Consider the following 11,702-nt stretch of genomic DNA (forward strand, 5'->3'; position numbering starts at 1 on the left):
ATTGCAATCAGCAAATTTGCAGCTCATGAAGAGGATGCTACAATATCCTGAGCACCACAGATTATCAGCGTCCTCATATTTTGATCTCACCCACATAGCGTTTAAGAAGTAGTCACTCCTGCCCAATGAGATTCATTCAACTGTAAGGCACATTTCACCCCTGCCTGCTTTCAGAGTGTGGCACTATGACAGTTTCCCCAAATCACTACTATCAAGGCCACAGCAGTGCAGAATTGCAATGCAACTCAATATTAAAGAAACACTGGGAACTGAATGGGGAAGTAGAACTGAAAGCATTATGCTCTTATGGAGGATAAATTAAAGCCAAAATTTGGCTTTCAACGCGTTTTTGGGGAAATACAACACACATCTCCACATCCTGACAAACATTGTGGAGTTGAAAATGTCTCACGGCTCAAAATGGCTTTTGCAAAATAGAATGGCTTTGCGTGAAAATGGTGGCACGACAGTTTAAGGCGAAGTTCTGTATGATGGCAGAGTGCAGCAGCGACGACTTTGGGTGTGCCCCTGAGCGTGCCCCTCTTAGCCATATGAGATCATATGTTTCAGATCTGTTTGTGTTTGTGGTTCTGGGCGTGTGCCTTGCTTTTCTGAATGTAATGTTTCTCAAGTTGTTTTGGTTATGAGGAGCAACTCACAACTAGGAGGAGAGGACACACCTTAACTGGCACCTCAATAGAAACCTTCACTGAGCACAGGTCATCTTTTCCCCAAAGCGCAAGCAACTGTTTAAAAAAAAAGACTTTCTTCTCGTAACTGTCAAGCAGCGTTGGGAACTCAGCCTCCATTCACAATCACAGCATTTAAAGACAACTCTCAGTAAAGTACCGGTAAATGTGTTCGTTTCCTTGCTTTGCATTTATGTTAAGAAAGACGAATGGCATTGTGGCGTTGCCATTATTATATGTAACATTTTGCCTCTACGTGGCCACAGGGATGCAGCCACAATGACGAAACGTAATAATAAATCATGAAATAATGAATAATCAATAATAAAATAAATGAAATGTCTGCAGAAGCAAAAATAGGATGCTGGCTCACCACGATCCTCTTTAGACGTTGAAAAAATGCCCTTTGATTGGTCAGTGACTTGGCCGGCTCAAAAACAACTACACAACCTAGCAACTAGCTTCGTAGCCAAGTATTGCTAACGTGGACTTTTGACAATTTTAAAGCCAGAGGTGGCCCTTCTCTGCTGGCCTAAACACTATCAGAAGCACAAACCTACATTTTCAACCTAACTTTTGAGAATTAATTAAATTAAATAATGTACAGTATTCCCAAGAGTCTATTGTATTAATTCCATAAGGTTTCTCTTTGCTACACTGCTTCCAGTAGGATATGTGGAACTTAGACTTCTTTTGTCCAATCCATGTCCATGTCAACATAATCTGCCCAGGGTCTTCAAAATCAGTAATGCTGGCCAATGAATACAAATTGGAACAGTTTTTTGTTTTGTTTTATCAATCAGAGTTTCAATTTGATTCAGAGCTAGCTGGCCCACAACCACGTCAACATTTCTCATTCCTCTGATTGGTTGATCACAGTAAGCCAAGTCCGACTATAGTCTGACTGTACTGATCTGCACACACATTACATTTAATAATGAGCACCTCTCGTGAGTATGATGTATTTTATCTAAATGTTATTGAAATGTTTTTCTCATGTCAGATGTATGTGGGACAGTTGCATGGTGTAATATTACATATTTGTATTATATTACTGGTTTGTATAGTTGCACGGTGATAGTAGTAGTGGTCAGGTAAGTCCCTACTAAAGGCCTAAGTACCAAATGCACAGTCCGCCACTGGTCACACTGGTACCTCGAAGTTCAACCACAAACAGTTCTGTTAGATTTGGTTGACTTTTAAAACAATATTTTCCATTGAGCATGATTATACTGACAAACATCTTTTATTAGTCCAAAACTGTGTTTTAAGTAACATTTTATTTTTTTAAGTATAAGCAGAGGTTCAGTCATTAATCGGTACAAAACCATTTAAAACAATAAAACACTCTAAACTCGGTTAAGTTTGATTATATGAGGATGTTTAATGCATTCACCTGTTACCGGTTGAAAACACAACACAGATAAAACACTTAACTTTCCCCCCCCCCCCCACAAGTGACAAGCACATGACATTGAACCAGTCGACGCACAGCTACAGAAGCTAACGCATCACCAGCAGACGGAAATGCCTGACACCAATCAAAGAACAGTCAAATCAAAGTTTTTGTCCTTACCATTGAGAATCCAGTCAAGACAACAGCAATGGAACAAAAACTGGAAGTAGCAACCTTTCAAAATAAAACTGAGGCAAATTGAGTCTTTAGTAGCACTGCATTCAAGTATTAGTGTGTCACTAAACATATGTTACGTAAAATATAATTTTTTTCATTTTTCCAGAAGCACATTTGTGAGGTCACACACACTGATGTTGGACGAGAAGGCCTGGCTCTCAGTCTGCACTCTAATTAATCCCAAATGTGTTCTATCAGGTTGATGGCACAACTCTGTGCAGGCCAGTCAAGTTCATCCAGACCAGACTCTGTCATCCATGTCTTTATGGACCTTGCTTTGGGCATTGTTGCACAGTCATGATGGAACAGGGAGTGGCCATCCCCAAACTGTTCTCACAATGTTGGAAACTATGAATTGACCAAAAGCTTTTGGTATGCTGAGTCCTTCAGAGCTCCTTTCACGGGAACTAAGGAGCCAATATTTTGGACAATTGCATGCTCCCAACTTTGTGGGAACGGTTCTTCCATTTCTAACATGGCTGTGCACCAGTGCACAAAGCAAGGTCCTTAAAGACATGGATGAGAGGTTTGGTGTGGATGAACTTGACTGGCCTGCACATAGTCCTGACCTAAACCCAACAGAACACCTTTGGGATGAAGCACAGCGGAGACAGAGCTAGGCCTTCTCATCAAACATCAGTGTGTGACCTCACAAATGCGCTTCTGGAAGAATGGTAAAAAATTCACATAAACACACTCCTAAACCTTGTGGACAGCCTTCCTAGAAGAGTTGAAGCTGATATAGCAGCAAAGGGTGGACCGACGTCATATTGTGAGTCAAGGCAGGTGAGCGAATGCTTTTAGCAATATAATGTAACATGAATAAAAGGTGCGTCTTCCAAACAAAATTAACCTTTGTCCATGAAAATGTAAACAAAATCTTGTATACAGTATAAAACACTCACCTAGTTTTAATGATCATTTTTGGCAAGATAAATAAGCCTGTCAACAAAATGAGGCTTTAGGCATCCCTTTATGTTGCAATGCCTATATTGAAAACCCTCTCTAATGGGACACTCAGTGATAGACAAGTATTTCTAGCCTATATTACTTATTACTAAGTTTATTTCACGCTAATGAAGTTCCGGGCGCTCTTATTGTGAAGTCACACACGACCAGAAGTGGTCAGGTAAAAAGCAATACACTGTGACTTGACGAGAATAAACCCCGGTGAAGTGTGAAATGCATTTGGATAAGCTATAGTACAAATTGTATGCAGTTTATTACAACAGCTGCTAACACAATTCAAGTGGATCAGTGTTTGGATAAATTACTACTTTTGCAATGTATAAACGGACACCAGATCTTTGACAATGTTCACCACAATCGCCTCCGTGATTGCCTTCCACTGCGGTGGTTCCTTTATTGTTATATATAGAACATTGTGAAATAATTCCATCCATGTTGTCCGTTTCTTTGCGGGGGTTTTCCCTTCTGTGCTCCTCACTTTGGTTATAACAGTCTTTGAACATAATATGCAGTGGGCTGTTTGTTGCTCATTGTCTGATGCTGTAAATCCGAACCACCGATTTCAAATGACTGACAAAACGTTGTCTTTTTAGTAACTTAGCTTCTCTCGGTTCACTGCCATGACTTCAGTGTAAACAGTGCGTGTCAGTTGCTATGGAAAAAAAAAAGAATAATATTGATGTGACCAGAACAACGATTTATCGATTAGAAATCGATAAATCAACCAAGCCCTACTTTGAACTATTTTGACTGATATAAGTACATAAAACTCTTCTATAATTTCATTTGCAAAACATAGGAACTGGCCTGATGTAGTAAAACATTATATCGTAAACTACACCGCCCCGTTAATTTGCACACATGGCCTAATGCAGTGATTCCCAACTCGTGTGCCGTGAGAAATCATCAGGGGTTCCGCAGGAAATTATCCAATTTCACTTAGTTTGTTCGGAAATTATTATATATGAATTACAGCTATATCTTAGTTCATCTGTCCATCCCAGCGACATATAGTGACAGGCAGAACAATTAAAATGTGCTTCCATTAGAAGGCAGAAGGTACACTTAATCTATGTATCCATTCTGTTGCCATTCATACAACAGAATAAGTCATGGCTTCCTGCGAGTTAAACAGGCCCACATTGAACACTGAGTAAGTCAGTTTGTGAGTAAATTGAGATGAGATCATCATTATTTCAGTATTCATACTTTTTGTGACATTTTTGTTCAGTGGTGTGGTATGAGATTTTTCTTATATAAAACGGGTGCCTTGGCTCCTAAACATCGGCCTAATGTATGCTCGTTCTTTCATACATTTGTATGTACATTAGCTATACCCCATACAAAATGAGAATAAATGAATGGCTCAGCAGTCAGAGGCGCTACTACTCTTCTTTCGCTTTCTTTCAGAAACCGAATATTCAGGAAGCGCCCATCTTAGCCACTCTGCAAAAGGCACCTCCACAGATCCTTATCTCGTTTACATTTGATTTAAGTGTTGCTTATGAGGCCACCGAAGCTAAAAGAAATCCCTTAACTGTTTATATAGCAGTGCTAAATCAGCAATTGCGCAACGCGAAACAAGAAGGTACCGGTAAATGCCGATGTGGTACCGTTAAAGACTAACTCTATTAGTCGTTAGAGTGATGTGAATTTCAAATCAGTGTGATAGCATCGAGCTAACTGAAAGCATACATAGGTGACTGAAGGTGCAGTCAAGTGCAAGAGGATGGTGTCAGTGTGCAGGCTGTGCAGTGGCCCTTATTAAATTGTGACAGAGGTAGGGAATTGTGTGTGTGTGTGTGTGTGTGCGTGTAGTTGTGTACAGCATGCACTTGAATGTGCGTTGGTGTCTGCTGCATGGGTGAGTGTGCACAGGCAGTAGCAGAGAGAGGGTCAGAGGTTACTTGTGTTTGTGTTTCAGTGTCAGTGAAGTGTGCTTCAGCCAGAGATTTATGATCATGGTGTCTGTGAAGTTGTAGAATGGGGGATAATGAAGACAGATCAGGGCGCTATCTCTTTCTCTGGGCACCACTGGAAACATGGCCTCTTGCCCCCTCCATTCGGGTGTCATTAACTTCAACCGGTGACATCACAACGGGCTGGCCCGACATCAAACCTAACCGAACACACTCGTGCCGGCTAAAAGTCGACTGCGGGAGTTCAATTCCTTACAGGAAGTCATCCGGCAAACAAGGGTGTTGTAAGGCGCGAAGCTCTGCAGCTCCTCTGGATGTGTTTATGAAGGTATGAAATATTCATAAGAGCCAGTCGTGTGTTTCCACTTAAGATTCAACATATTTGCATTCACGGAGCAATGTAGCAGAGGCCTGGGGCTTGCTGACAGAGAAAAAGAAGCAAAGGCAGAAGAGGAAAGAGCAAAGAGTGATGACAGAGGACGCAAGAAAGGCAGGAAGTGAGGTCAGTTGGTTTTACGGAGAAAAAGGTTGAAAAAGACGATGGCTGGTACAGTGAGCGTGAGAGAAAGAAAGAAAAAATGCGAAATAGGACAGGGAGCCAAAGCAAGGGTGGGATTGATGGAGGCATGGATTCTAGAGGGAGTGGGGGGGGGGGGGGGGGGGTTAATGGGATTGGCGGTGGTGGGGCGTCGAGGAGGCGAATAGGAGCGGGTGCCTGTGGCGGCAGGTTTTAATCAGTAACAAGATGCCTGCATTGAGATCACCATTTCCCCACATTCATATTGATGTCATGTCAACTTTGCTAGCGCAGTGAGACCGGCCGGGGACACAAAGGAGAGCGAGCGTGCTCGGCTCACGTATCATACGCACAAATATACACTTTCTTGCTTGCATACTTAAACAAACATCTGAAGAAATGAAGGAGCTCATTCATCCTGCCTGGCAAACTCTGCTCATTTATAGTCCAACTACCTTGAAGTACACTGTGGAATACTCACCGGAAAATGACTTACTCATGGCAAAGGAAAACGTATGCGTCAAGGGCCAGGACAGGTTTCTACCACAATGTACTTTTGGAGCAAAAACAAATGAGCAGAAAGCTTGGAAAAAAAAAGTCCCTCTTTTACTACACTGGAAACTGCAGGGGGAAAAGGGGGGTAAAAAGAAGTGTGCATAATTTTGGGGTGCATTCAGAGGTTGCGGACACAGCTACCAGTGTGCGTGCCAGTAAATGAGCGCTCTCGCCTGTTCCCCGACATGTGTGTCCAATGAAAGGTGAACGTCTCTTCTGTCTATACTTTCCTCAAAAATCAGCCATGATGTCACCATGAACCCATCTTGAACCCACCTCTGTCAAAAAGCATTACTCCAGCCCTCCCTTCCCCTCAGCCTCATTTTCTGTTGCACCTCTCCCTCCTTCACGCTCCGCTCCTGCCTTGCAAATTCTTCACTGAGCTCCCATTCTTTCCCCTTTCCTCCTTTTTCATATTTCTCTATTTTCAGCATTTCCCCTCTGCGTGTCTGTCCGTGTCTCGCCTCACTCGCTCGCTCCTCTTTCAACAAGGGTGCACACATATTTTTGGCAAGCCTGGTTAATTTATTCACCCCAAAAACAGTGATTGTTTGCCAAAAATGCCAGGATGTTCTGATTACCATAAACTTTGTTTAAGCTGTGGTTTGAACCCCCCCCCCCCTCCAAAAAAAATAAAATGCTCAGAGTGCATGAAGGGAAGCCAAACAAAATAAAAGTAGCAAAAGTAAGGAATAAAGGGAGAATGCAAATGTAAGAAGGAAGAGAAGAGGAGAGCGAGAGGGAACGAGGGGTGGTGGGGGCAGCGAGAAGGCAGCCAGAGAGCCACATATGGAAGTGATTCTGTAATTACTGCAAATCTCTGAGCTCAAAGGGAAAGGTCTTCTTTTCCATGCCTCTTTCCCTGCACATAAAAGTGCCCTTGTGAGAAATCTGGGCACTCAACACTGCTGCAGCAGAAAATGCATTTACTTTTGGCGCGTGTGCTTCATATATAAACATGTAGTATTTTCTAACTTGAGTTTGCCTTGATCCGCAAGAAGAAAGTGCGGTTGATCATGCATGCATGGGGTAACCTTTCGGTATTCGTTGCTCACTGGCTCTGCTTCCCCCCCTCCCCCCTGATTTCAACCAGCCACCCTGCCAGTTAATCTAAAACAAACTGTGAGGTTCTGCGTGGAATAAATGTAAATCTCTCATCGGCCACGGAGCGAGCTATCATTACTCACATAAAGGCCACATTCAACATGTTGCATGAGGGAGGGGCGCCGAGGCGCTGGGTGGCTGGCTGGCAGGCAGGCAGGCAGACAGACGGACGGACAGACACGGGGGACGGTGTTGAAGGCTGTGTTTGAAGCCTCGGGCGAACCAACGCTTTGCAGGTGTGTTGGCAGCCACTCGTGCTCCACTCAAGAGCCCCAGAAACACTCGGTGCAGGCTGTAATTACGCTGTGCCCTGCCAGGACGTGTTCTGCTGATACGTGCGCGTCTCTGCCACATTTGTTAGACCGTAAACATAAACCCAGTTGGCTGCGGCGTCGCATTTTTTTTTTTTTTTTTTTCATTCCGTGGCAGGTCTAATTAACGTGGCAATAATTTATGTGAAAGAGCAACGCCTACCTTTTCTTCCGCCTGTAGCTGTGTGTCGGTTTCAAAATTCCCCACAAGTTTAGAGATCGAGCGAGTGAGTGACTGGTAGACAAGACAGCAGATTTGACTGTGAAGGAGACGACAACAAAGTCACGTCTCCCGTCAACGACGCTTCCAGAAAATCTGACACCATTCGGTTTTAAACGCCTCACAGATCAACATTGGAGTCATTTGTCAGATTACCCTCGTTGGTTGCCATTGCCAATCCGTCACCAAATCCCGAGCAGATTTGGGGCGTCTGTGGAGATGAAAACCATCGAGTGTGCACATTCCTGGCACGGTGACTCCCCCTAGCGGCTCGAAGGAGGTCTGCTGCAGAAATTGGTCTTTGCATTGATAGACAGTACTGTACTCTCAAAAAGTTAGGGATACATTATTCGGCATCCGGGTTAAATTTCAGGATGAACCTAAAATTCATGGCAGGTCAGTTTAAATTAACTCTGCGTAAACATTTGATTGCACGTCTGTTTCATTTTTCAGTACTTTTTGCACAACTTGCTGTTCTCGAACAAGGAGAGGACATTCACAACAGGTGTTTGAGCCCTGAATCGACTAATATATGTTTCAATTGGAATTGATATTTAAACAGTACTTTTCATCATGCTGTTCACATCTTGATATCCTTTTCATAAGGCTTGTAAACAATAGGTGCCGGGGTACTTCCGAGTGCCACGAAAGTGGTTGACTACCACAGACTTGAACTGAAAATTATGACAAAAACATATTTGTCTTTGGGGTTGTGCCACCAGATTTACCCCAAAATGTGTTGTTTTTTTAGATTTACTTAAAATAATCAGAATTAATCTACGAGAATCCGTGGGTGAGGACTGAGGGGCACAACTATTGTACTGAGAAGATCATAAGACTGTCTAATGTGGGAAAAAAAAGTTTTGTCAAGTTGTCTTTGAGTATTTCAGCAAATCATAATGGCTAGCCTCCCACCCGAAAGAGTCACAGAAAGGCATACAAGTGGACATCCTTTGAAATTTGTTGGTCGATTCATGAATCAAACACCTACTGTGAATTTTGCCGTGCACCTCCTCACTAGAGAAAAACAAGTCGTGCAAAAAGTACTGAAACATTGAACAGTTTGTTGTCTATTGAAAGGTTTATATCAGAACAAATTAAGTTACTGTGGAACCGCTGTTCACAAACAAATTGCTTTACAAACAACATTTCAAACTAATATTTCTTTGGGTCGTACACGATGCTTCGGTTCGCGAACAGCACAGCATAGACGTGGCACGCTCAGTTTGTGCTTTATCTCACCAGTGTTGGGGAGTAACAAATTCCAGAGAAGGAGATTATGTAATTTAATTACAAAATGTATGTAATTCTAATCCATTACATTACAGAGAGAAAATGTGTAATTAAATTACAGTTGCTCTTGTAAATTCCCATGATTCTAATTTTAGTTACATTTGAAAATTCCCCTCAAATGCTCAGATTTTTTTTCATATGACTTCCTCCTTCTGAAGCGGACACTTGTGATTGTCTCTCTCTGGTCATGTGCCATTCTGCCGTAGTCGCAAACAGGACATTTTTCCAAAGATGACCTTGAAACACCACCTTGCGGGGCAATCTATTACTTTGTCTGAGATTTTGAAAACTTAGACACGTAGTTACACTTAAAAGAACTTTGACTTTTGAACAGTTTCATCTTTATATGAAGCGATATTCTCTAAACTGTGCCCATTGGTCATTAGGTCAACATCGTATGGTATGGTTGTTTTCCACATGCTATACTCATATAAAGTAAGAAACAATTTTTTATCATGTATTTACATTGCATCATGTATTGTTATAAGTTTATTATTTGTATAAAGAACAAATATACGGTTAATTCCTAAATAATGAGCTATGGTTTTAATCCACTTTTTTAGAGGAAACATGCAAGTGTCCTATTGATGCAGCCATTCAAAATTCAGAAAAGTAAACAAAATGTAATCAAATAAAATTACTGTAATTTCTCGTGTATAATGCACACCCATGTATAATAAGTACCCTCAAAGTTTACCTCAAAATTCTGGAAAACCAACCTATGTATAATGCATTTTTACAATGCATGATATTGCTTCTACGCATATGATCAAATTATCGTAGTTACGCATATTATCTGTAGTTTGTTAGTTATTTTTTCAAATAATTATTCTGACGTTAAGGACTTAATTTGAACACATAATACTTTATTTTTATTTACTTGCTCTTATTTTGAACTTCACAGCCCTACTTTTATTTCGTAAATGATAAAACACAGTTGTGCTCAGATGTTTGATTACGCAGGCAGAATTTGTAAGATGTGTACAGTTCTTTAAAGAAAACATGAAGGACCAGGCGAAAGACATTTAATTTTATTTTAATGGGATACAAATTAAACTGTCGAGCATTTCAGAAAAGCATTATCATTAATCAAAACATAACCATAAATAAATTAATGATGGTTGTTGTTTAGTCATCAGTTGTATTTAAAAAAAAAAAAAAAAAAAAAATATTTAACAAATTCTGCCTCAGTATGTGAACTTATGAGTACAATTGTACATATATGCAGTCATGTGTACCCCTGTAATTAACGTGTACGCTACACCTTTTTTATAACCACTAGGTGGCGGTGGTATATTAGAATGAAAGTGTACAACTTTTTCATAACCTCTAGGGGGCGGTGGCATATTGTAATGAAAGTGTACAGCTTTTTCATGACCTCTAGATGGTGGCATACATTTATAAAATCGGAAAGTCTTTTTCACTTTCCCCTATACCTATGTATAATGCGCACTACTGACTTTTGACAATTTTTTGGGGAGAAAAAATGCGCATTATACACGAGAAATTACGGTAGTTATATTTCTCCATTTTCTGTACCGCTTTATCCTCACAAGGGTGGTGGGCGTGCTGGAGCCTATCCCAGCTATCTTCGGGCGAGAGGCGGGGTACACCCTGAACTGGTCGCCAGCCAATCGCAGGGCACATATAAACAAACAACCATTCACGCACACATTCACACCTAAGGGCAATTTAGAGTCATCAGTCAACCTACCATGCATGTTTTTTGGGATGTGTGAGTAAACCGGAGTGCCCGGAGAAAACCCACGCAGACACGGGGAGAACATGGAAACTCTACACAGGCGGGGCCAGGATTTGAACCCCGGTCCTTAGAACTGTGAGGCAGATGTGCTAACCATTAGTTATATTACTTTGAAAAAGTAATTGAAATAGTTGCATTATTATTACATTTTCAACAGGGTAACTTGTAATTACAGCTAACTACATTTCCAAAGTAATCTTGCCAACACTATATATATCTCACAGATTTTTTTTTTCTTTCTGAATTAGCCTTCAGAATGCTGTTTATTGCCTCTGTCAACAAGTTCGCTAAATTACTCCCTCCCCTGTGTGGCTTCCGTTGTAGAGCTCTATTCTGCAGAACATTTGTTTTCGTGTTGGTATTGTGTATTGTGGCTTGAGTGTGTTTTGTTCATTTCCTGCGTTCCGTATTTACAGAGGAATCCCAAATTACCCCAAACGTCAGGTTTAAAAGTCGAAGTTGCTCGCTTCATGCTGCTGCTTGCTTTCGTCGCCGTTTGGTTGTTGCTTGGTCGAGTGCGGCTTCCGTCCATAGAACACCAATCACACGTAAAGCGCCCCCCACTGGCCAGGATTTGACTCAATTCATAGGATTTGCTGAATCAATATTAAATTGCGATGAATCGATATTTTTACCCACTCCTAATATTGAAGATACTTTTTAAGAATAAAACCTCTGCCTCATTTTTGATGACCAATTAGGCCTACTATGCTACTGTATTTTAATGTCG

General features: G+C 41.4%; 1 protein-coding gene across 1 annotated transcript in view; it reads right to left on the bottom strand.

The window, feature by feature from the left end:
- Positions 1-8,038, bottom strand: part of rarga (retinoic acid receptor gamma a) — a 50,175-nt gene extending 42,137 nt beyond the window's left edge. Inside the window, exon 1 of the mRNA XM_061774147.1 lies at positions 7,861-8,038. The gene's annotated coding sequence lies outside the window, so the exon portion shown is untranslated. The remainder of the gene's footprint in view (positions 1-7,860) is intronic.
- Between the last annotated feature and the right edge of the window lie 3,664 nt (positions 8,039-11,702).

Source organism: Phyllopteryx taeniolatus, chromosome 1 (genome assembly GCF_024500385.1).
Source record: "Phyllopteryx taeniolatus isolate TA_2022b chromosome 1, UOR_Ptae_1.2, whole genome shotgun sequence".
NCBI classification, from domain to species: Eukaryota; Metazoa; Chordata; class Actinopteri; order Syngnathiformes; family Syngnathidae; genus Phyllopteryx; species Phyllopteryx taeniolatus.